Raw genomic sequence first — 27,324 nt, 5'->3', positions numbered from 1 at the left:
TAGAGGAAAATAAGTAAAGATTGTAATATAATATTTCTTGGTTGTTGTTTTTAGTTTCTGTGTGTGTGTTGGATAACTTTCCACATTTTTGTTTATGTGTAGGTATACATAAGCTTTTTCTATGTCCATGTTCAAGAAAGTGTAATAAGAAATTAACTATTTTAATATAAAGTTTAGACTGAACTACAATAAATCCGTTAAAAAGTTTTTAAACTGTCCTCAAAAAATTTTAATATATTTAATTTCAATTTTTTAAACTCATCCAAAGTCTGTACTAAAATGTATAACAACTTATATTGATTTATAAAAATTAAAATATTTAAATACTTTTTCTATTGTCTACTTCTTTAAAAATATATATATACATTTTTTTTGATTTATTAAATTTAACTATTAAAAAAATTTAATAAAAATTATTGTGCAATATTTGTTCGATATATTTTTCATAAAAAAGAAAAAAAAAATTTATCCTATATACATTTGTAAATATGTACATACATACGTTGTACATACATTATTTTATTTATTACTCAAAAAATTAAAGGCACTGTCTTCCTTATGCCTTGAATAAAGGACACACTGTTTTATGTTAATTTCAAAATTTGGTTTTTGAATAAAAAATTTCAGACAACATTTACAATACACCATATTATGCTGCGAGCAAACACATAATATTTCAAGTATTTTTTTTTAAATATTAAATATTATTTTTTAATATATAATGCAGTCACAATTAATACTAACTTTTTTCCAAATTTCTTTTAAATGTTTTAATATTCGTAATATCACAAGTTTTTTCAATAAATAACGCTATTTCGAATTCACTTATATATAAATGTATTTGTGTTAAGCGCGCCAAACAATTTGGTTTATTTTTTAAATTTTATTCCAAAATTCTATTTCGCGAGTCTTCAACTTTATCGCGTAACAACTGCGATCGCGGCTCGATATCAACTGAATTCAGTAGCGAATTTGCAACGCAAGAAAAGTTGGCGCAAAGTAAATACAAAACGCAAACTAATGCAAACGCGCCCCACTCAACTAAAAAAACACCTCCATTCATACATATGTATGTACATACAAATATACAGCTACGTGTGTGCATGAGTAACAAAATAATGTTTGGCAGAAAAAGTGAAAAGCAAATTGTAACAAAAAAATAAAAATAAATAAAAGATGTGAGCATTGTGCGCTACTTGTGAGCGATCGGAAATGAGTAAACAATGTTAAATGTTAGCAGTATTTTAATATTTTCTGGTTTAATGCTGCAGTTAACATTTGTTATGTTAGCAGAGCGGTGGAAGAGAAAAGTTATATTTAACCAGAGTATGTTAAAGTACAGTGTAGTTATTGTTGACTCACAGGTATTTATATTTTGTTTGTACAATTGTGAGCGCAACGGCATAGAAATGATGGCGCGGGTTCGCACCCTAAATAAGATTAAGAAAAAAAATTTTAAAAAAAATTTTTTTTATATTTTTTTTTTAGTTTTTGTAATTTTTTATTATTTATTTAATTTTGTTTTTATTTATTTTGACTTTTAATCTTATATATATATATTTTTTTTTTAATTTTATATATATATTTTTTTTAATTATTTAATTTGAACAAATATTTGTTTACTTATTTTCGTGTCTTTTTTTTCATATCATAAAATTAATATTTCGCAAATACTACTTATTGGTCATAAATAGTAAATTATTAGCTTTTGGGTATTGCAAAAAAATATATACAGTTTCTTTTTATCGCAAACAATACTAATTGTGCTTCTCAAATAATAACAAATAAGGCTGCCCGCGCGTTGGGGGTGACACACCTGTAAGCTCAAATAGACTGTTAAGCGCCAAGCAAGATGAATAAGCAAATCAACGCTTACTTCACAACTCTTTTGGGTTACAATTAGTTATGCGTGTAACGAATTTATTGTTTTTATGACATATTTTTTATTGTTTTTTGCCATTTTTTCGCTGAATACTGTGTCCTACTATATATTTTATTATTGGGAAAAATGTTTGATGAATGTCATCATTGATAAAAATATACAAACATATATGTAAATACTCTGATACAGGCGAATAGCATAGCAATGATTCATAAAATCAATAAAAATGTTAATTTGCCCCTGATATTTTTCATACATACTTTCGATGAAATTATTGACTTTTCGATATGCAATTATTTGTACTTAAGGTGTTAAATTTTATGAAGTGGCGAACGTCATAAAACATCAGAAATGTTGACAAAACCTGGAAATTTTTTTCATATAAAAACATTACTTGAAATTGCCACTTCAGAATGTGGTGCTAACAATGAATGAACACTTTTCAGTTTGCATTTCATGCCGCATAAAGCAGTGAGTTGTTGATAACGAAGTAAGGTAACTATTATTTGTAAAATAGTTATTTAGATAAGAATAAAGTTAATGACTACTATTCAAATAGAATTTTGTTTGTACATAAATTTTAGCAACCTTCATTAAGAACAAAAACAAGTGGTTTGCATAAAAATAATCACTGGATTTCTTCTAGAATTAGATTAAAAATAAGTAAGTGCTGTAAAAATTTATCTGCTTAGGGTATTAAAATATTTTCACTTGTTTTTATATTCCACAAACATTTAATTTGCATAAAAAGTTGTTTATGCTCTAACTCTTGCACATATCATAGCAATTAAGTGACAGCTTATCAGTTACTGAAAAATTATAATTACAGTTTAATATATGTGTTTGCAAAACGATAAAAGCAAATTATGACACTTCAAGTCATCACTGAGTAAGGAGCTGAATTTCTTCATACACACATGTGTGTAAGTATGTATAAGTAGGCATGAGCAATTAAATTTAAGAGAGAGAGAATGACACACACTTTAAAATTATGCATTTTTCATAAATAATTGCGAAAATGCTTCTAAGTACTTATCAATAATATATGCACATATGTAAGCATTGCGTGTGACTATAGTAAGTAGTTGCCGGGTGACGAATACGAGTAAATGCGTATACTCGTGAAGTATATTTATACTCATTTGATATTAATAATAGCAGGTATAGGTTTATGACTATTAAATTTGAACGTCATTGTAATCGGCGAGACTAAAAATATTGTATTTTTGTTTGAAATTGTATACATTCGAAGGATATATGTATGTATGCGGGTACGTACCCTACAAGAAACTGCTGAAGAGTTCACCAATACACTCACATTTGATATGTCAGTACTGATGGACAGTTTACTTATCAACTGACCATCACTGTTATTGTTAAATAGAGAGTAAGAATGAAATAGCTGAGTGTTTTAGTACTGTCACCACTGACAGTCAGATGAGAAGTAAACTGACTGTTAATGCTGATCGTTGTCAAAAAAAAAAACGCTTATCGAAACTAATCATTATTTTTCAACACTTATCTCTTTGTGCAAAAGCAACCCTGTCAAAAAGGGATGTATAAAATTTCATATAAGTTTCTCAACAACTACGCAAAAAAAATGTTCTGTTCTTCTTGCCACAAACGAAAAGTGTTGCACGCTTCTGTGCAAAACTCCTTTGGGTTTGGTGTTAAAAATATACATTTTTATTAAAGAGAGGATTTTTCAAATATGGTATACATACATACGTAAGTTAAAAAAGTTTCAAATAAAACTATATATTTCGTTAATTTCCATTTGCATTTTTAAATTCAGAAATATCCACTGATTGGCGCAAGACGTACGCACAGAGCTATTGATAGGAGAAGATGGCATCAAGTGAAAATTTCTTTTCATATTTTATTATTTAATTATACTTTTTGTTGCATTCCTTTTTATATTTATGTATATTATTATAACTAATTTTGATTCAAAGTTTTAAATTTATTAAAGAAATAAAAAATTGTATTATCTACTACGCAAAAGAATTTTTCACTTGTGATAGAAATACAGTCATAACTGGCAAATGGCAGTTATGAAAGCTTTTCTAACTAACAATTTTCAGCTATGATGGATTTATGGTCAGCAATGACTCTGAAAAAGGCATGAGAGTAAGCAGCTTAGATATATAGTGAATCAATTCCGAATACCCATGTGTTAAAGAGAGATGCAAACTCACACACATACGCTTGTTTATATCAGTATTTGCACAAGGCTCTTAAGAAAATGATAGAAACTTTGTTTTGTGCGCTGACAAAATTTTTTCAGCTATGACTGTCATTCATATTTCCGCTCAGATGACTGTCACTGTTCTTGTAGGGTATGTAAGCACTTAGTGGTGATTCAGTAAACTCGTAAAGTAAACAAAAAATATGATATTTCTTAGTAGTTAGAAATTCGTTTTCGTATTCATACATACATATGTATTTGTATTTGCATATTATACATACATATATATATTAGGGTGGAGCGAAGGCATATATTAATTTTATAAAATTTTTTTTGCTTAGCCTGAGGGTCAAATTTCTAGATTAAAAAAAAACGAAAATTTTTTTTGAACATCTAGAGGCGGCCCACTCACTTTAAAAGTAAAGCAGTGGAGAGTCCTTTTTCCGGCCAATTAAAAGTTATCAATTTAAAAAAAAATTTTGTTGTCATTATTGGAGTTTTAAAAAATGTCCTAAACGGCAACATGCTTTCCTTAAGCGTTAAAATAAATTTTGAGTTAAAAACCGTCAAATTTTTTATATATGAAGAGTTTAAACCAAAATAAATTTTTTTTTGTCCAAAATAAATTTTAACTCGAAATTTACTTTAAAATTGAGTCTGAGGCGGCCTCTCTAGATGTTCAAACAAATTTTTTGTTTTTATATTATATAATCTACAAATTTTACCCTCAGGTTAAGCAAACAAATTTTTTTTCGCTCCCCCCTAATATATATGTATGTGATTGCAAATTTCACTCCATATATCGTATGTTGATCAACAAATTTACTCGTTCTTAGGAATTGATGGAGGTCGACTCACATGCCATTGACGTCATTAAATGAAAGTAACTAAATATTAAAAAAAACCTTTTTATTCCATGTTGTATTACAAAACGCTTAAAAGAAGGTCACATACTTTTAATTTTTACTTTTTGAAACATATTACATTATGTAATTTAAGAAAGCTTTCCATTAGTTATGAATACTGGCGGTAATAACTTCTGAAACGTGGTTGAATCTACGTGCCGAGAAAGAGAAAATTTTTATGTTATAATGTTAGAGAAATTTGTAACTTAACGGTTTGAAACGGTATGTAGATGGCACGCTTGAGTTATTACTAGAAGTCATCCTTTATCTTCCATTTTTTTCGCCTTATAGTTATGTACATACATACATATTGGTATATTGGTAGTAGAAAGAGAAACACTTTTTCAAAACAATTTTTCGCTAGTGGTCACAATGGTCGAGTTACTAAAAAAAATTTTATGACTACTTTGTCAAACACTTAGTAAAAAAGAGATCGCATATAAAACCATATCGAGCATAATATTTTCGAAACTGGAGACCGCCGTCCGCCGTCCGTCAAAATAAACCGTTTACCTATCATCAGTAAATATCCACAAACCGCATCCACAAATTTTGATAATATTACTAAAAACTTCCGAAAATAACCAATTTATCCGGGCTAGCATTTCTTTATTTAATTATTTATTTCTCTTATAAAAACAAAAACACATTTTTATTTTTTAGTAACAACTAAAATGCTCAAAGTTTATTAAAAATATGAATAATGACATAACACAAGTCTTGGTACGGAATAAATATTTAATTTTAATAAAGAAAATAGAATTTCCAATGGAAGTTCGTCGTTAGGCTTTGTCCATACTCTGATATGTCCATCTGAACCAAATATATTCAACTTGGCTCATTCGAAAATATAACTTGGTCCCAAAAAGCTAAATCTTTGTTTTCGTATTGCTTAGCAAATGTGAGTCTCTTCTGTTTATTGACATCACTAAGAAAGGGTTTCTTTCTAGGCGTTCTGGAGTTATAACCACTACGATGGATTGCTCTGCGCACAATATCTGGTGATACTGATATATTTTTAGTAATTTCCAAACTAGTGGCTATTTTTGGAGCACTTTTAAATGGATTCTTTTTGACAATGCCTTTGATAAAACGTTCATCACGGTCCGAAAGCAATTTTGGTCTGCCTGACCTTTGTAAATGTTTTATTCTCTTTTCTCACACTTATAACTGATAAAGATTTACTATCTTTGAAGTTAGAAATTCAAATTTTCTTTCTTCTTAACTTAATTCTCTTCTCTTCATTGTGTTTAAAATCATTATTTTTCACAATGCTTACAATTATAAGTTGTCACTTTACTTAAACTAAACTGAATGACAGAAAATGTATAATATAATCGAACAGAAAAAATAGCATTCACCACACAAAGTACCGTTAACTTCATAACAAACTTGAGCTATTGGCGTCGTACCTAGAGTTTTGCGATGCTATTTTTCATATTTTAAATGAACTTAGAGTAATTTTGTTGCTGCGTTAACGAAAACTATGTGGTTTTTGTTTTTATAAAAGAAATAAATAATTAATTAAAGAAATGCCAACAATTTATCTGGATTATTTTCGTTATTTTTTAGTTATATTTTTAAAAATATAATATAAGAAATGCACCTGTGAAGGGTATGCATCTCCGGTGTAGTCAAAGTTAACGTTTTATCTTGTTTTCAATCAGTTTTTGACGTTACCGTCAAGCATCAGAACAACAAAAATATTTTTCACTGTTTCAACAAGTTCCTAGAGTATACAAGTGAAAAAAGTGGTAATATAATATTAATTTATTGTTCAAAAGCAAATTTGGATATTATTTAATATTCAAAAAGAACAATATTTGATTGACATTAGCAAACTTGTATTAGCATTATAACTAAGACAGCCATAAATTTATGTCTTTGGCATAAAAAAGTGCAAATAAATTTTTTCTCTTGCAAATACAACAATTAAATCATTGACTCTGCTACCCACTGCCCCACTAAGTGTCTTGTTGATTGTTTCAAGTACCTGTTTGACTGCTGCAATACTCAAATAATTGACGGTTTTGATGGCATGATTGATTGTAAATGCGAATAAAGCATCAAAAATTAGCCAACGTTTTTTATACAAATATAAATAAATATATTTTCAAAGCCAAATTTGTTTACTGAAATCTTGAGTGGCTGTTTTTTTTATAAAAATTGTTTAATACTATTTTGCATAGTGAAATATTTCGACTTTTTCGTACTAATGTTCTTACAAAAAAGTACAATAAATAAATGAATAGGAAAGAAGTGATTGCTATTGCAGAAGAATCGCAGACACTACATTAACTGCTGACGTCGTTGCATGAAATTCCATCAAATTGAAAACTGGACTTCATTTTTTCTCGCTTGCTGGCAAATCATTTGAGCGATAATTTGTGTGTGGTTGTTGTTATTGCTTCAAAATATCTGTGAAGCTCATTTATTCTATTGCCATTCCTTTGAACTGCAATAAACATTAGCCATTGCTACATAAGTGTTCGCCATCTAACATACCATACATTCTTTTTATATAACCTTAACATGTTTGCAAAGAATATAATAGCCTAGTTCAGCTAACGCTTGTTTAGAACACAAACTAATCGAGATATATACATATGTATAACTAATATATCAAAATGATCACATTGAGATGAGGAAAATTGATTTCCGGAAATCTATAAGCCCATCAGACCTTGATCTCAGCCAAAACTTTTGTAAAATTTGAGATATCTTGAACAAACTTGGTTGTTACATGTGTTCCTTGGCGTTCAGAAGAGCTTGCTATTGATATGATATATATTGCTTGATATTGCTATTGTTATGATATTGCCGTTGTTCGAAAAATAAGAGCGACATAAACACGTTTTCGGGTAATTTTTCCTTACTCCCAGAATAAATATCAAAATTAGGACTGTTTTGAAGGTTCAAGCTTAAGCTCTAGCTATAAATAATAAATTCGGAAGAAGGGGTTAACAAATTTTTTGAAAAGTGGGCGTGGTTCTCTTATTTTCATTTTATTTTTTTATAACGACCGATATTTCATGAGATATTTTCATAAAAAACTTCTAACCACATTTGCTTGCATACGACATGATTTCATGGTAAAAATTGGTGAAATTGATTTATAATTTCTCGTCCTATCCATCATATATCCAACATTACGAGTTTTGTCGCTCCAATAGACTTTGACGGAGTATTTGTCTTACACTTGGGCAGGTGTAGGAAACTATAAATTCTATGGGACACACAACTATTTTAATGATAAAACTAGATGCCTGATGGAAAACAAATAGATTATATAAAATATCGTTTTTACGGATGAAAAAAATTTCACCGTATAAGAAGTTTTTGATAAGAAAAATTACCAAATTTACGCAGAAACTTTTAACGATGCAGAAAATGTTATTCTAAGAGTTCAACGTGATCACCATCCTGCTGCGCTAATCGTTTGGTGAGGAGTCTCCTGTAAAGGCGTTACACCTCTTAACATCCGTGAAAAAAGAGTTAAAACCGAGCCGAAAATATACCAGGCAGATGTTTTAGAAGGCGTGGTAAAGGAAATAAGCAATACTCTCATAGATGGAGAGCATTGGATTTTCTAACAAGATTCTGCACCAGCGTACAAGGCAAAAACCACCCACAGTGGCTTAAAAGCAATATACTGGTTTCTTGCAGATTATTGACCGTATAAAAGTCCAGCTTTGAATGCATTAGAGTTTTAGTCAGGGTTGGTAGCCATGACATAACGGATACTCCACCGAAATTATGAGAGTTTGAAAAAATCTTTGTTTCAAGCGGCGTCGTCGAAATCAATAGAAACTATGCGTGCTGCTATTGATCGATGACCGATGCGTTTGTGGGCTTGTGTAAAAGCAAAAGGTAACAATTACGAATAAAATTTTGTACCTCGCTCATTTAACATATGCGTTATTAAAGAGAATTAACTCTATCAAAAAATGTGTTATAGTTTCAATTGTATAACGCTCTGAACTTGTGGCAGGGCTAAAAACAGACGTATGGTATATATGTGTTTGTATGTATGGTATGTATATGTATATAAATATTTTATAGATCCTTTGAATTAGTTCGATTTGTATCTACGTCAAAAAGTAACGCCTGGAGGCTTGAAGGCCATGTCAGTTCGAGCTATTACAACAAAATGTAAGATTTTCAACACTCTTCCTTTCGAAACATTTCTTACGTCTGTTGTCAAGGCAGCCCAAAAAATATTATTATATCTTGACAACAATTTCGAATATCAACATTTTTAACACAACATCATGCATTATATATTGTATATGTGTTTAAATACATATGTTTTTATGACGAGCCAAGAAAAAGTAATATCGAATTTATGGATTAAAATTAACCTATAATAATATATCACGGCAAGGCAGGATTTTTTAATTTAAAAATTTCGTTAAAGGTAGATTTTTTTTTGTAAATTCAAAGTTTTACATGAATTAGCAATGTAAATGTTTATTCTAAATTTTCAAAGTTACGATATTTTTCATGAAAACAGTTTTATGACGTTGTATTTAAATTTAAGGTTAATTTTTTTTCTGTGTATATAGTTTAATTAAAATTTCGATATTGGTTTTCTGGCTCACCTTAATATGCATATTATGGGTACACACCCCAATATTTAATCAGTGATGTTTACATTATTTGTTGTTGCTTTTGAAATACTTATAGTGTGTCTACACAATTTCAGTTTAAGCACAAGTTCACGAAAATTCTGTCGAATTTTATTACACGCATGGAAGCCTTGTAATTGAAAGTTTGTAAGCATACACATTGCATACATAATAAATATGTTTGTGTGTATGTAAGAACAAATACGATGAATGAAATATGCGCCGGTGCGTATCAACATACCATCAGGTACATATATGGTACACATATGTACATACATATCTTCATGTAATATCTATGGCATAACATAAATGCACTTGACCCCTACTCCGCTACAGTTAAATTTCAATACGCGTAAACTACCCAACACGCAATCGAAAACGCTAATAAAAATCAATTTTGTAAAAATAAAAAAAATAAAATTTTACAGTTGCACTAGCCACTAGTATTATACATTTGATGTGTGAGATAGTGTTTATGATATACGTTGATTGATTGCTGTGGAAAATATTTTTTGATAACGTTAAATTGGATTTGAAGGTTCTAGTTATTTCAATCAACAGTTTAAAACATACAGACGTACTTATGTAATAAAAATTTTAATCAAGAATTTGTATATAAAGGGTTTTCCAATAAGAGTGATATGATTTGAATAGCGAGCACCGGTGGACGATTATTACGACCGTAACTTGAGGTAGGAAAAGTTGCAATTGGAGAACGATTATTTCGATAATAAAACTTAATAATTTATAAACGTTGTTCTTGCGTAAATATTTCCAAAAAAAAAATGTAAACATTACTGTAAACAATGAATAAAAAATTGCAGATCATGACATATTAAAAATGGCCGAAAAGACAGTTCATATCATATCATATTATCCCTATTGGAAAACCCGATACGAATGGTATGTATACTTTATACAACAAATTCTATATATACATATATGGATGCACTTAAATACATATATGGATGCACTTAAATATATGTATATATATAGATCTTTAAAGAAAAGAATTTAAATGCTTACACTATTACCTCTAATCTAAAAGTGAAATCAACCCTGATAATGACATAATTACTAAGTGTCTAGCAATATACTTAACTAAAGGCTATTAAAATTAGCCTGATAAAAAGAAGCCACTAATAGTCGTAAATATAAATCGCGCAGTCAGCGAATATTTTTAGAATGACAGCATTCCACCATTCCATAGATCAATATCAAGAAAAAATTCTTATAAAGAATGCGGCTCCTATGACCGTGACTGATTTGGGCCCAACTATTTTATGTATTTGCGATCAATCCGAAATTTAATGGATCTCATTATGGTCACAAAGTTTTCTGTACAGCGGCTTCTAATAGGGATGGCGTGATTTTGACAGCTCTTAGCTGTTTGTTTACGGATTTGTGTCAAATTTTGAGAGTGTGTTCGTAAGGTTTGCCATTTTATTATGTCACTTTTCAGTTAGGTACAAGACTTAGAAATTGTCCAAGATTATTACGCTTTCAAATAGAACCACACAACAGCAATCGATGAAAACATTCAATCTAATCTTAATTTCAAACATAATGTTCCAGAATGTTTTTGAAATGGAAGAATAGAGGTAGTTTTAGCGCAGTGGTGAAATTAATGTAATTTCATTGACTTACTACATGTGTAGAGTCACACTCTCAATATGCGGGGTATAACCATAGTGAAGGCTGAAGTGATTTGAATATTGATACCCTGAACATCGTGGCAAACTTAACTCTAACTCTTTTTCTTTTTTCCTTTGTTAAAAAATTTTTTTTTTGACATTGTATATTTACGAAATTTGGGAAAGAAGTAAGGAAAACTTGAACTTATGTAGCTGCACCCGAAGTAAACTTTTTTTTTATGTTCGATGTACCGGAAGTAAGACAGAAGGTTGTGTCCTCCTTGATAAATAAAATTAATAAGGTGAAAAACACTAAAAAATGAGTTTTGAGATTAACGTCTAAGGACACGTACATAGTTGGAAATATTTTTAAAATGGTTGCCATATGTTTAAATTTTATTATTCAAAGAGGTCATTAATATAAATAAAGTAAAAGCTAGTGGAATTTAAAAAATATGGATTTCGAAAATAAAGATTTTGAGAGAGATGATAAAACAAATTTATAAAACAAAATGATTAAAGAATGGTGTCACAAACAATTTTAGAAAGTTTTGACTTAACTGGTTAAAAAGAGATATGAAAGCTTTAAAGTTAATGTATTGCAATAGATACTATAAAATTGGTAGGCTTTTTACTTAATGGTTTAGATCCAAAATTAGAAATTTATTATATATGGAACTTTAAATCCAACAATAATACAACATATATTCGAAATAAACTCATTTTGTCTGTATGTAAAATTTTAAACGAAGATTTTAAAATGGAACGTAGATAGTAGTCAGAGACTCTCGAAAATTCAGTTTAAATTATAAAATGTCACAGTTAGGCCTTTTTCATGTGTTCCAGGCTAGCTTAACCCCTTAAATAGGTACTCCGGAATTCGCCGTACACCACCAAACAAATATTTTTGCTCGATATAAACACTTCACATTATTTGAGATATCAAACTTGTTTGTACTTTTATGACATAATTTTACATATGCATATATAGTCCATTTACCATTTATAATGTCAATTAGCCATAATTTAAACCACACAATTAATTGAACGTTGTATTCTCCAATTAGGCGAGCGCTTTTATTTATTATATTCTTTAAACTGTGATATATTCGTCGACGATATACGAGGCATTAGTTATGATCCCTGATAAAGCTAGCAACTCTTCAATTGGCTAGCAATAAAAATAGTAGCTAAAATGAAGTCCGTGTGTACTTAGATAGAACAGAGAAATAATAAAAAATTTAATGCTAAACATGTCCAATGCCACACACCTTTCCCTGCCGAGCGTTCATGAAGTTTGTTAACAATTTTATACGCATAATTGTTTAACGAGCAAATAAAAACGTATTTAAAGCATTTAAAGCATAATTAGTGATTTGAATATCGGTGGAATTGTAGTGAATTGACAAAAAAAAAAAAAAAATTTGTGGTAGTGTCTACTAATTTAGCATATTAAATTTTGGAATTTAATAGCAAGTAGCGCGTGAGTTTTCGTTATAAACACTAATTTTTGTTGTTACATTTTACTTGCGATAATTGTTACTCAGTAGAACTTTTTTTTTGTAGATTTTTTTTGTGGTTTTGTATGGTAAATTGTTTGTGTGACATAACGCCAATGGCATTTCAGCAATTCCATCGCAATTAATATACAATACGCGCCCAGCAGTAAAACATAGTCAAGGGAATACGTGTGTGCAAGTATGTGTGTATGTCACATTCTTATATTTTACTTACTCAAGTGTTTCTATTGTTTGTTTTCTTGCCGATTCAAAATAGCTAAGCGGATCTCTATTATAAATATAAACACTTTTGGTGATTTTGGTAGATTAAGCGGTTATATCCACTTGTGCATTTCCTTTTTGCATAATATTTTACGAAGTTGATCCAGCTTCAGTAATATGAGAGCATTTATAAGAATTTTTTTAACTTAGTTGATCGGCTCCCAAAACTTTTTTATATTTTTTTATATTTTGTAATCGCGTTTTTCTCAAACTGCTGTTTTCGGAGTCGTTGAGCAAAATTTATCTGAGACGGACTCTCGACTTGAAAATTTCACACGACTTTCGTAGATAATATTTCGTAGATATATTGATCGAAATTTTTTCACAAAAACGATTTTGTGTTTGGGAAGTCGCCATTCTGTCAAAAATCAAAATATAATATTTACTAGTCCTTCGATCATTAATTAGATCGGCTGCGGAATCAAGAGAATTCTGTATTGTAAATTTTAAAAAAAGTTATTTATTAAAAAAAGGCCTCTTTGAAAAAAATTCATAAAAAATGCGTTTTTTTCTGACTTGAAAGTCGGTATGACCACTGAAATCTAACTATTTGCACATACGTTTGAAAATCTTTGTTAATGGGCTTTTATAATGTAGAAATTAAAAAATATATATATTTTTAAAGTGTGACATTTCCAGAACATTCTCTTAAGAGCGTTTATCAATATTGACTTTTTTCCGGAAAAATAGCAACTTTAGTTTTCAAGAAACTTTAAATGGTTTCGAAAATAAATAGAAATGAAATTTTCTCTTCAACGAAGCTTAATACAGCAACGTCGTTCTCTAAAGAGCACAAAATACTTAGATCAACCAAAAATGAACGCCACTAAATAAACCAAATTTATTAGCTAAAGTTGCGTAAATGAAATTGCAATTATAAAGCAATACTATTATGAATATTTAAAACAATAATTTATAATTTACATAGTATATATTTACTACACAAATGCAGTGTTTTGTATAAGCGAGCCAACCTGAGCCATATTGTAATTGTCGTAAACCAAAACCAAACTACTGGTTGAGTGCCCCAGGCAAATATTTATGTCATCTTCAGAGTTTTTTTTTTTTTTGTGTAAAAGTAAATCTTAAAGTTTAGCCGTTTTCACACAATATAAGTACTTCCACTTAAGATCAAAATTGACTCGCACTAGACATTTTAAACCAAATCGATCAAAATTTGTTTATTAAATTGGTACAACACTTTTTATGTTTGTGTGAAAATTCATCTCCATATGACAATTTGTGTGTCTTTGCCCGCTGTTTGTTTAACCCGCGAACAGTTTGTCTGGCGACTTTTATATGGTATATTAGGTCAATGGATTCATGAGGCCTTCCCCGAAGTTAATTTTTCAGTTTCGAAAAAAGAAATAACAAAAACATGTAACTTCGGCCGCGACGAAAGTATAATATCCTTCCCAGGTGTTTGGCATAAAAGGGTATAAAAAGATCTTATCTTGATTTTGACTGAATAATATATTCGTAGATGATAGCGCTGCCTTAAACAGCAATCTATTTCAAATTTCGTAAAGATATCTTGTCAAATAAAAAAGTTTGCCATGCAAGGGCTTGATTTTTTTTTTGATCGATCAGTTTGTATTGTAGCTATACCTTAAAGTGCTACGTGCTACGAAATAGATGTTTACGACAACTCAGCAGCGAAAATTCAGATCGATATCTCACAAAATGAGCGGCAGGTTCGCGTGTATAGAAACAGACAAACGGACATGGCTAAATCGACTCAGCTCGTCACGCTGTTCATTTATATATATACTTTGTATACACGCCTCCGACGTTTCCTTTTAGGTGTTATATACTTCGTGGCAAATTTAATGTAATCGGTTAAGGGTATAAAAAGTCACAGGGACCCAAATCTGGTGAATATGGTGACTCAGCGTTGACTCTCGTTGCGTATATGGTCAAAAAGTCGGTCACAATCATGCTAGAATTTACCGGTGCATCCAGGTCTTTTAGTGTATGTCCTACCCAAAACATTAACCAAAATGGTTAAGTCGATCCATACAAGATTTTGAGATTACTTGCTATCTTCGTATACATGGCACAAATGTCAAATAAGCCGCAATATCTTCAAATTAAATTTGACATCTTCATGGTCTAATTAGTTTTCTTATTAGACTAAAATTCTGAAATATTTGAGAGCATTGACTGAAGTTTCAGTATAAGTATTTGGAAACAATAACGAAATATAGTCCATTCTACTTAATAAGTAAGGGAAAGCAATCCCGAATACGTTTCTTAATATTGTCCTTCTCTTCTTTCGCTTATAGTATAATTATCGTACGCATTCATATACTTACTTCTTCATACGCAATTGATTTCTGTTTTTTTCATAGTTAGATCTAAAATTTTCACAGATTTCTTAAACTATTAGACATATATACATATTTACTACATGAAAATACATGACATTTGAGATAAAAGCCGACAAAGCTGAATAATACAAGATTAGAAATTAATCACTTTAAACGCTACACTTGTGAAACTGTCAACAATAATAACAACCACTTGAAAATCACTAATAATTAATCAAACCCAAATGCTAACTGTCAGCTATTTAATGCAAAATAATCGCAAATTGTCAAATTGCTTGGCGAATAAGATAAGTAAGTCGTAAGTCTGTTCGTAAGTCCTCACACCAGTATATGTGTATGTGTTTATATGTACTTATCTATGTTTGTATGTGTGTGCTCAACCAGCCGTCGGTCGTCATTTAGCCATTTACATGGATCGGGCAATGAGCCAAGCGTTCGACAATTGGTGATTGATCATATTGCACTGGAATATGTGCACGCACGCAAAAATATTCATAAATTTGTGTATAATAACGTTAATATACTATATGTACATACACACAAGTATATAAATAATTATATACGAAAAACTGTACGTATATGAATGAATGAAAACTGCAAAGGTAAGGTGAGACTGTCTTTAAGTAAATATAAAAAAAAAAAGAATTCCGAAATTTTTTTTCTAAATTATTTAAAAAAACCCAAATAACTGTACAATTTGTTTTCATACGAAATACTGTTATTTGTGAAACATATAAAAATTATAATTTGACGCAGCTATAAATCTTGTACGAACCACTCTAATGTGAACAATCAGACATCCGTCAAGTTGTTGCAAGTGACAGCAAAATGGGGGAACGAACGGAACAGCACGTTTACGTGCTGCTAGTCAACAAGTTGTTGTCGCTGCAATTTCAAATTGATTATCAGCAATTCAAGAATTATTGCAGGCGTGGCAGGCACGCACAATTACAAACGAGAGCGAATTCCGTGGCGCTGAGCTGAGTTGTGGGAGACGCTGCCGAATGGCAACGAATCAATTACGTTTACAAAAATATCTGTAATGCAGAGCAGTAGGCCAACAATTGTCAGCCGAAAAAGTTTTTTATATTAACATATGGACTTTGATACATACATAAGCATATGCATTAAGGTGACACTAATTTTTATGAAAAATATGTATGTACATATCGGCTAATTATGCAATTAACTAGTTCATATTTAATCTAAAATTCAACATAGTCTAGTTTTTCCGTTAACTAAGACCAAAACAACTGTCTTCGATTTGCCATTCCTTGGCTTACTAAAGGGTTTTCCAATAAGAGTGATATGATTTAAAAAAAAAAACACAAATTGTTAATTCAAATATTATTTAGTTAATGTAAAGTACAATCGATACAATTAAATTTTGAATATAACATCAATCGAAAGGTAGCCAAGACTTCTTTTTCCACTAAATCAAGTCGTACGTCATGAATAGCACGTTCAATTAGGGATGCAACCAGCTTTGAACCGATACGCTTTTGAACTGATACGCTTTTGAACCGAACCGCCTCTTTGTACTGGTCTTAAACTGAAACACGAACCAAACCGCTTTTATTTTAACATGCTCAAACCGAACCGGAAACGACTCAAAAAAACAAAAACGGTTTTTTTCACTGTAATTTCAAATATTGGCGTCTGTGTTCTCAGAAGGTTGGCAATATTTTAAAGTGATTACTTTGTAAACATTTTTGAAATAAGTGTGAATCCAGTACACAAAAGCTTTTATTTTGACAAAAATTATTATACAAAACGTACCGAAAATTTTACAAAGCAAAAGCACGCCGACGTTTCAGAGAAAATCGTTGGCGAAATTTCGTAGAAGAAATTCTAGAACCACTTTACATTTTTTCATGCTACATATGTACATGTATAATATAATAACTATTGGTATCTTCTATACTAGGTGTGGTAAATGTATTCAGTTTTGTAGTCAACGCTGAAAAGTTTTAATAAATATTTTACTCGAATTTGATCTCTAACTAGTATGTATATAAGTATCGGGTTTTTCATATCAATTAGTATAAAAAACTAAACCATTTGTACCGAACCGAACCGCGGTTTAGAGATACTCATAAACCAGTTGTTGAACCGGTTTAAATATATTGGGAGTGGTTCGAACTACAGAATCGATCCCCATCGATTTTTGCAGTGGTTTGCAGCACTGCATTCAATATTGACTTCTAAAGCTTGAAGAGACTCTGGTTTATTGCTAAAGATTATTAGACTTCAAGTAACCCCACAAGAAGTGATGGTTTAATCACAACTTCTTGGAGGCCATTTAGTTTCACAATTTCTTGGAATGATCGGTCTCTAAACTTTCCTAATTTGGTTGTTGCATATGGTGTGTGGCACGGAGCCCCGTCTTGTTGTAACCAGCTGTTGTCAAGATCTTCTTCTTCTAATTGCGAAAATAAAAAGTTGCTTTTTAGCGATCTATACCGCTCTCCATTGACGGTGCAAACAGCTTTATTTCAAAAGAAATACGGATCGATGATTCCACCAGACCAAAAACCAAACTGTCAATTTAGCAATTTTCGTGACGATATTTTGTCAAATAAGAGAGTTTTCCATACAAGAGTTCGATTTGTATCCTTCAGTTTGACAAATGGGCAACATATGCAAAATTTCAGATCTATATCTCAAAAACTGAGAGAATAGTCGGCGTATAAACAGACGGACATATTTAAATCGACCCAACTTGGTCACGCAAGCCTTTATGTAATTAAAGTGTAAAATATTTAAGAATAATGTTTCTATAAAAATATGAACAAAAGGCACACAATTGGGGAAATTCACGGAAATAAAAATGGAATATTATATATAAATTTATTATACTATATTTTTATATTACAAAATTTAATAATTGGTGTTCGAACAACCGCTTTTTTGTTTTCTCTAAATAAATAATTTTTTTTGTGCCACAAATATTAGTACCACCTTAATGTATAGTCTATATGTACCCACTTAACCAATTGAATTGCACACAAGTTCATTTTTTGCCGTCAGACACACCCGCACGGTGGCACACGACAACAGCATAAATCGCTTTGCATTGCATTCCATGGGCGATTTGGCCACTTTGCGTGCAACACGCGAATTACTCGTACATGCACAAAAGTGTTCGGGTATGTGATGCAAATGCGACGCCCCACAATGTCACCTCTATTAAATCGTTTGGCGCGCTTCAAAGGTATTAAAATGCAGTTCAAGCGTTTTGTAAACTGTTGTTTTTACTTTTATTTGCCATCATATTTTGTCTGACATTTAATATTTTATTTTATTTTAATTTCAATTTTCATGTCGCCATAAACAGTTAAGTAAATGGCGGCTTACGTCTTATGACAATGAAATGTCAAAAATACTTGTTGCTGTCATTAAGTTCGGGCAAGTTTTATTAAGTTTTTGCTATTGAACTCTTAATTTTGCATTTGCAAAAAAAAAAGAATAAAAAAGTGAAAACAAAATATAAGCATACAACTTCAAGTACATAATTATATTATTAGTTTCAGCTGGTGCGTGCCGCATTATTTACATGCATTCCTGTTTTGTTGTTGTAATTTATTTTAGCGTGCGCTTCACGTGCCACGCTCTTGAATGTTGCAATATTAGCGCGTGGCTATTTGAGTGGCACAAAGTCGTGCTGTGAATTGAAAGTTTCAATTGTGATTGAATTTAAAGGGATCGGGCAATGTTTTTTTTTTGTTTAAAAAAGAAGTTCTGGAAATTTATTTGATAAATGGAAGGCAACACATAAGGATTTACCAATCAGTCAGCGCGAAAAGGTCGTATCGTTTCAATCAGAGCTCGCTACTAGAAATTAATAAATATATGTAAGTATATATGGTAGTTAGTCCCAACCTTCGAAAGACTTGTGTACAAATTTTACAGCTGTCGGACCATTGGTTCATGCTTATGAAATTTTTTTATTTTTTTAAATTAATTAAGGATTAGGAATACAAAACGAAATGAAAAGGAACTTTGTTGTGATTGAAGCATTATTTTTTTGACGGAGAAAATACTACTGGAACCAAAAAGTGACTTAAAGAGTGTTATCCGTGCTCTGCATCAAGCGAAGCAATCATTTGTAAGTGGTTTGCTAATTTTTACACCAAATTATCCACAGCATTATTTTTGATGACAGAAAAATTAAGTTTGCACTCTTAGTAAAATATTAGAGTATGAGTATGATAAAGGACTCCGCAAAGATGTGCCGTGCGAGCTCAGATTTAAACAAAAACAAAACCGAGTTAATGATTCTGAGCAGTGTTTGAAGCTGTTCAATCATAATAAACCCGAATTTTCGCATCGATGCAGGAATTCAATAGAAATTCATCTGAGTAGATTGGTCACGATTACCTGAATGCAAAGCGTCTACATATTGGGAGGCACTTGGAACAATTTTCGAACAGAAGTGACGGTTTATCGATACTATTATTTGTGACACAAATGAAAAAAATGGGAAAATTGCATGAAATGAGCTTTCGTAACCGTCGTTAATACGGATCAGATCTTGGATCGTTTTCTGTACTCAGAACACAAAAGAATGCCCGCCAAACACAAGTTTCACTATATGAATGGTATGAAAAAAGATCGATATTACACTGATTATATTATAATCATTAAAAAAATTGTCCAAAGATATGTGCTTAATTTAAAACGAATTTCGCGGCCTACCATTTACATATTGACATACTATATTTTAATAATGTAAAATCTTTGAGTAAACGATACTGTTCGTTTAGCACCTTCCATAGACATTCACGTTATTTAAAAATAGAGATCTAGAGGCAAGATTACGATACGAAACCTCATAAACGAAAAAAACTGTCAAACTTTCATAGTAATTCTAAAAATAGTTTTAACCTCCTAACGTTCATGACGTCACGAAAGTATTTTTCTTCCAAAAAAATTAACGAGACGAAAATGTCGTAATCTCTATCTATGTACTTATATCGTTCTTGGTAGAACGGTATTATAGCTTTCAATAACTAATCGATTTAGTATCTTTATGCCGTGTTGTCCGTTTAGTATATTCAGTTCGAGGGTCTAACGTTAGGTGTTATTACCTGCAATCATAGGATATGTTACAAGTTCACAATTTTTTTTTTTTTTAATTATTACAATAGTCAGCAAAACATTTTAGTTTTTAATCAAGTTCTAGTGTCAGCAGAGCGGAGACAACATGGTGATTTAATGGCATACCAAACATTTGCAGGATTTTATATACTTGTAAGTCCATGAAGCTATAAGGAAATGCAACATTTAACATTACGCAATAAAATACCAAATATAATATTATTTTACAGACAAGACTGGAGTTATTGCTTTACATATTTACATAAAAAATAAATAAATTTAAGCTAAGCTAGCTTTGAAAAAAGCGAAATCAAGTTACATAGCTGAAACAGTGAAAAATCGTGTATACAAATAGAATAATGGCAACATTGGTGAAATGAAAACAAAAGAGAACAAGTAAGGAAGGGCTAAGTTCGGATGTAACCGAACATTTTATACTCTCTCAAAGTCAAATGATTACTCGTTTTAGATTTCTTTGTCGATTGACTGATATTTTCGGTAGAAGGTCAACTATAGGCACTGGGGTCCACATATTTAGTACTTAAGGGCTTGAACAGTTTTGGTTCAATTTAGATAATTTTTGGTCACAAGGTGGCATACTTTAATTGCATTATTCACGCAAAGTTTTACGCCGATCTAATCATTGTTGCTTGACTTGCATACTGGAAAGTGAAAAAATCAGATGGAATTTAAAATGGTGTTATATGGGAAATAGGCGTGGTTGTAATCCGATTTCGATGATTTATACACCCGCTATAACATAGAAATATGAGAAGAATGTTATGTACCGAATTTGGTTAAAATCGGTTAAACAGATCCCAAGATATGGGTTTACAGTCTTGTATCTTATTGTGGAGCTTAGTTATGGCAATTTATTTGTTTTTGATTAATGGCGTTTTGTGGGCGTGACAGTGGTTCGATTACGCCCATCTGCAATACTAACCGTCTTATGGTGAAAAGAAACATGTGTACCATGTTTCATAAAGATATTTCAATTTTTGCACAAGTTACAGCTTGCACGGACGGACGGACGGACGGACAGACAGTCACCCGGATATCAAATCGTCTCTTCATCCTGATCATTTATATATACTATATATATAACATTATATCTAACTCGATTAGTTTCAGGTGATACAAATACCCGTTAGGTGAACAACAAGTTGCGAGAGTATAAAAACTAATAGATTCATAAATACTTCCAAATTTCAAATTAAAATGCAGATCTCATCTAATTTATACAAAATATAAATAATACAAACAAATAATGAAGAAAGCAGTTTGAGGATTGTTTACTATTTATTTGTATTATTGTTGTTATTGTGCATACGAATTGGGGCAACGAAAAGTAACGTTTCAATTTGCCTGAAATGCTCATTAAGACCGCAAGCTTAACTTAAAGTGACAGACGGATAATTCTGTTAAATAAACAAACATTGCAAATAAGCAAAGCACAAACGAAAAGGCAAAGAAAACGAATAAACAAACTGAAGACCAATTTAAAATGCGTAAGTTTATGGTCTACAGTTAAATAGGTGTGTGTGTGTGTGTGTGAATAAAACAACAACATCAAAACAATCAGAAATAGCCACAATCATTTGTGGGGAATATGAAATACGATATCAGACGTATTTAAGTGGCACTGTCGCCAATTTTACGACGTTGATCCAAATTTTATGAGCTTAGCGTCGCAAAAGCAGCGGACGAGTGAAATGCGCAGGCGCAAATGTTTCGGCTATATTACTACAAGCTACATATGCTTGTATATGTACGTATATATGTATGTACATGCAAAACTGTAAAATTTTGAAAAAGTAACTCATTATACTATTAGCAAACCTGCTCTTTAAATATACTTATGTATTTAATTCGATATTTAATAGACTACTTAAATACATATTTTAAATCCATGCCATTTATCGGAAATATGTTAAACTAATAAGCTTTTTTAAGTCATTGCTGAACGTGTATTACGAAATTTTGCCGCTCAAGCGCGACGGTTACTTTTATTCAAATTTTTGAAAAAGTAGTGCAGTGCTGTTTTTTAAATAAAGCATTTTGAAATTCAATAATACAAATAATAATGTTCATTATATTACGATTTTAGTATTTACTTATCCATTGTTTAGTATTATATTAGTTGATTTATGAAAATAAATAAACTTTTCGTTTATATTGTTTTATTTATTTTCGTTCGTTATCGTTTATCGTTTATCAATATTGTTTTATAAATAACGTAAATAATAAGGTGGTTAGTTGACTAGCCACTGTGGCTATAATACGTTTTGTTTTATTCATTTCGTCTATTACTTTTTTAGAACGCCGCGTGTATTGAATAAAAGTGAAATTCAGAATATTCTTCTATAAGAGATTCCTTGGTGAAAGTGTATGTAGTGTGATGGCTCTAAGCAACATACCCCCAGAGCAACTAGAGCTTGATAACGAAGACGGATATTGTTACTCGCAGAGAACGCAATGGAAACGTGACTGAAGTAGCTAATTCCCAGGCTACAAAAGTTGTGTGAACTAAATACTTGTATGTATGTATGTATGTATATTGACAGATTCGCCATCGACAGAAAGTCTCATAAATGATGGAATCGATTTTTTTTTCCATTTTCTGAACAGTTCTGTCTTTTTTTATATCAAGAACTCCAGATAGAACACCATACAAAATGTAATAAATTAGACACGAAAGACGTTCGCAAAGGTGTGTACCAAGACATCTTAGCATCAACACAGAGCTCTAAGTGTTCCCTCAATAGCTTTGGATCGTCTTAAGAGAGATCCGAAGATTGATCCATTGGTAGCCGCCATTTCTTATCAAACCCTGAACGTCAAATGAACAGCGTGACGAGCAGAGTCGATTTAGCTAAAGCCATCTTTTGAGTTATCGAAATAATTTTACACATATTCGCCAATATCGGAATACTATAGAATATAGCTGTCATACAAATTGATCGATCAAATTCAAGTCCATATATAGAAAACTTGTTAGTTTTGATTAGTTTACTGGTAGAAATTTATTTGAGAATAAATTGATAAAAGTTCTTTTGTCAACTTTCGACATTGTTACAATTTTTTCGAATATATAGAAAAGTGGAAGTTAAGTAAACATTTTTGAAGTTAAAAAAATATACTTCATATGTATTTAAAAATTGTTAACAAAAAATATTAATATACATTTTTTTACTTACGAATGTCATATGATTTCTTCAATTGAATTTATTATTTATTTATTACTAATCAATATTTCGTCATCAGCTGTTCAATTATCTGTTTATTCATAGCAATTGAAGTACTTCACCGTAAGCACCGGTTAATAATAAGTGTCATTAATTGCTTTTAGATTTCTAGGATATATATACATATGTACGTACAAATATATATGTATTGTATATATTTTTCAAAAACAGCTTTACAATATCTCTATATATTTAGTGAATCATTCAAAATTTCATGAATTGCATGACACATTTTATTTCATCTACAAATTTAGCTACCCATTCATAGCTTTATTATTGTAGCATACATCCATAAATATATATATGTACATATATACTATATGTACATATATATGTATCTACACATCTGACTATTGCCACCGATTGTCAGACATATTGGCGCAATTGAGTGCAGGTTGGCAGAACAATAACAAATTGGACGCGATGACAAAAGCGCACTCATATCCATATATTATATATTTGTATGCATGAATGTAAGTATATTTATTTCAAATCTGTACGTTTGTATGCAAGCAATGGAATATGCAGAATGTATTGATGTAACCGATGAGGAATTTTTTATGGCTCGCGCTGCAATAAAAATGCTAATTATGAGTTCATTGATATTTTTATTTGCACAGTGAATAAACCTATAATGCTCTAGCTGTTTATTTCGCAAAATTAGGAATTAAATCGAAATTATCCGCTATTATTTTACATCAGAAATTTTATTATATACACATACGTACATTGACACTAATTTTTTTTAAACTCATTTTAATATCAAAAACGACAGGATGTTTTCAGCAATCAAATTCCCATCAAAGTAGATAAACAATATTTTATTTTTAATACTTTCAAAGGAAAAATCACAGTGCAAAATTGTTTTTCCCAAAACTATCTAACAGTGACAACCGCTAAATTTATATGAAAATGTTAAATTTTTGACGCATATTATATATTATTTCATTGATTTAATCTCGAAATTAAATATGCAGCATTTTTTTTTTTTTTTTTTGAAGAGGTTTTCAGAATTGTACACATGGAATATTCGGTCAAACCAAGCGGTCACGCTACAAATCAATAATCTTTATCCTTTTCGTTCTATCGTCATCAATTTTTTGGGGTCAAAGTTACACTATTTTGACGATTTTTGTTTAAAATGTGAATTTTGTGATTTTATAAAACATTTTTTCGGCGAATATATGCCAAGGGATTTTCAACAACCAAGTACTGGCTCACTGAATTTCGCGGTAACCATAACAGCACAAAAAAAAATTTCAAATTAAAAAAATTTTTTTGGAATAAAAAATTGGCAACCCTGCTCCGGATATAATAAACACAAAATTTTAAGCAAACTCGTTAATTAATCTCTTTACAATGATACAAATTGTCAGCCACACATTTCGCGTCGAAAACATACAGCTGCCAAATACATATTAATTGTTATATGGAGATCAAATTTCACACGAATATAAAAAATATTGCATCGAGGCAAAAAAATGTTTCTAAACGAATTTAATGTTTGCGCCGACGAACCAGTTCAGATACAATTCGATTCGATGGTAAAGCTGTATCTTCATTCAAAAAAGGTTATTTCATTGTTAGGCCAAAAATTGTGCACCCGTTTAGCCAATACACTTAAAAAGTTAACAAATCGTCAAAATTAAATACTTCGTTAAGATATCTAAATACTTCTATTATCATGTTTTAAAAATACTCAGAAAGAAGTTAAAAAATAGTATGGCTATAAAAAGTATTAGGATGTACAATGTTGGAACTAATCTCAATTTATTTTCAAAGTACATTCAGCAATATCTCGAATACAAAACCGTTCATCAAACGAATTGATTTTAAAGTTAACTCTTGTATTGAATTTGTTACATACCTGTTATAGTTTATCCAGATCTCGATCATTCACATTTTTAAAATCAATAACTCAAATAGGTCGATAAAACGATAAAACAATATTTTGTGTAGACTTTTATGAATATAGTATAAAAATATACAAACATACATAGAGTGTGTACTACGTAGGTTGCCTTTTATATTTCGTGATTTGGCAACCCTAGTGTTGCAATCTGGTAACTCAAAACTTTTTCTTAAAATCTTAAATTTTTGATGTTGTACATACTTAGAACATTTTGATATACGAGCGCTTTTTGTGTTGTATACAGTAACTTAAAATATTCATCTCGGCCAAAAAATGGAATTAAATCACAAAAGTTTTCGCGCGATTATTTTTTACAACTTTCGACGTGGATTAACTCAACAGTACATCGATGAATTTAATTAAATTTTTGACGATGAAGCTACATCAAGGACCAATCTTTATTGATGGTGCATTCAATCGAGGTCGTAGATCACTCCAAGATGAATTTCGTGAAGGTCGTCCAAAATCAGTTGTTGTTCCGGAAATCATTGACACTCTGCGCAAACTGATATTGCAAGATCGTCATGAGACATAACGTGAGATGGAGGCAACTATATGCATTAGTGAAACCAGCCCATAATTGTTCACATTGGATCCTACACAATTTGTCAATCACTCAAAAAATGGCTCGTGTCGATTGGTTAAGAGAAATGTTAAAAACATTACGATTGCGGTGCTTCCAAATATGCCTATAACATCGTAATAGGTGATGAATCGGGGATTTGCGCGTATGGGCCCAAACAAAACAGCAATCGATTGTGTGGGTCTTTCCAGATGAGCCGAGTCCAACAAAAGTTATTCGCGCACGAAGCACTACCAAGCATATGGTTGGGCTCTCAAACAACTGCATTATTGAACACTCAAACCACGATTTGATGAGTCATCCACCGTATCGTTCTAACCTGGCACGGAGTGATTTCTTTTCATTTTCGTACGTAAAAAATAAACTAAGAGGTCAAGGTTTTTCGACACCGGAAGAGGCGGTTGAAGCGTCCAGTACGCATACTATGGAGATACCTGAAACAAGGCAACCCTCGTATATGTGTGTAGTCACTATAATTACAACAACCACTCGTTGCCCGCCCACTAAGTGCGGAAGAGTTTTCCGATTACATACTTTTATTCAATTCTAACAAAACGCACATATAGTATAAGTGTATAATTTAATTTATAAAATAGTGTGTACAATATACGCAGATACCGACATTAACTGTGACGTCAACGTAGCTAATGAAATGCAGATGCTTGGCAGTACGCAACAACAAAAATGTTTGATTATAAACAATTGACCATTAATACAATGTTGGGCTGCAATTAACATTCAATTGAATTATTTTCATAGATATGCAAAATTTGTACCAAATGTAAATAAATAAATAGATATCCACGCAAGTATGTATGTATGTGTGTCAACAAATAATGAAATTAATAACAAATAATCTTTGAAGCACGTAATGCGGAAATCGATGGTGATAATTATGAGTATATATAAATAAATAATAATTTAAAACTTAAATATTTAATTTGAACAATGTGAGAGTTACGAATAATAAATAAATAAATGCAGGAGGTGATTGAATGAATAATTTTGTGTTGATTTTGGGGAAAACAATGTGCTATTTTGAGGAAATTCAAACCCTTAGTTTCCAAGCACTTAGCTACTACGGTAGCGCGGATATATGAAATGTCTATCGTAAAATTTTGGTCAGTCTCACATTA

The 27,324-nt window shown here is 30.9% G+C and overlaps 1 protein-coding gene across 3 annotated transcripts in view; it reads right to left on the bottom strand.

The window, feature by feature from the left end:
• Window positions 1-27,324, bottom strand: part of Swim (Secreted Wg-interacting molecule) — an 86,600-nt gene that overhangs the window by 13,195 nt on the left and 46,081 nt on the right. The window contains exon 1 of one of the 3 annotated variants that reach the window (XM_036362975.2): window positions 745-954. The exons of the other annotated variants lie outside the window; for them this stretch is intronic. The gene's annotated coding sequence lies outside the window, so the exon portion shown is untranslated. Of the gene's footprint in view, window positions 1-744; window positions 955-27,324 lie in introns of those variants that run through there. 3 annotated transcript variants of the gene reach the window in all.

This window comes from Bactrocera oleae, chromosome 4, assembly GCF_042242935.1.
Source record: "Bactrocera oleae isolate idBacOlea1 chromosome 4, idBacOlea1, whole genome shotgun sequence".
In the NCBI taxonomy this organism is placed as follows: Eukaryota; Metazoa; Arthropoda; class Insecta; order Diptera; family Tephritidae; genus Bactrocera; species Bactrocera oleae.
The sequence above is the reverse complement of the archived record's forward strand: the minus strand, read 5'-3'. Positions and strand labels throughout refer to the sequence as shown.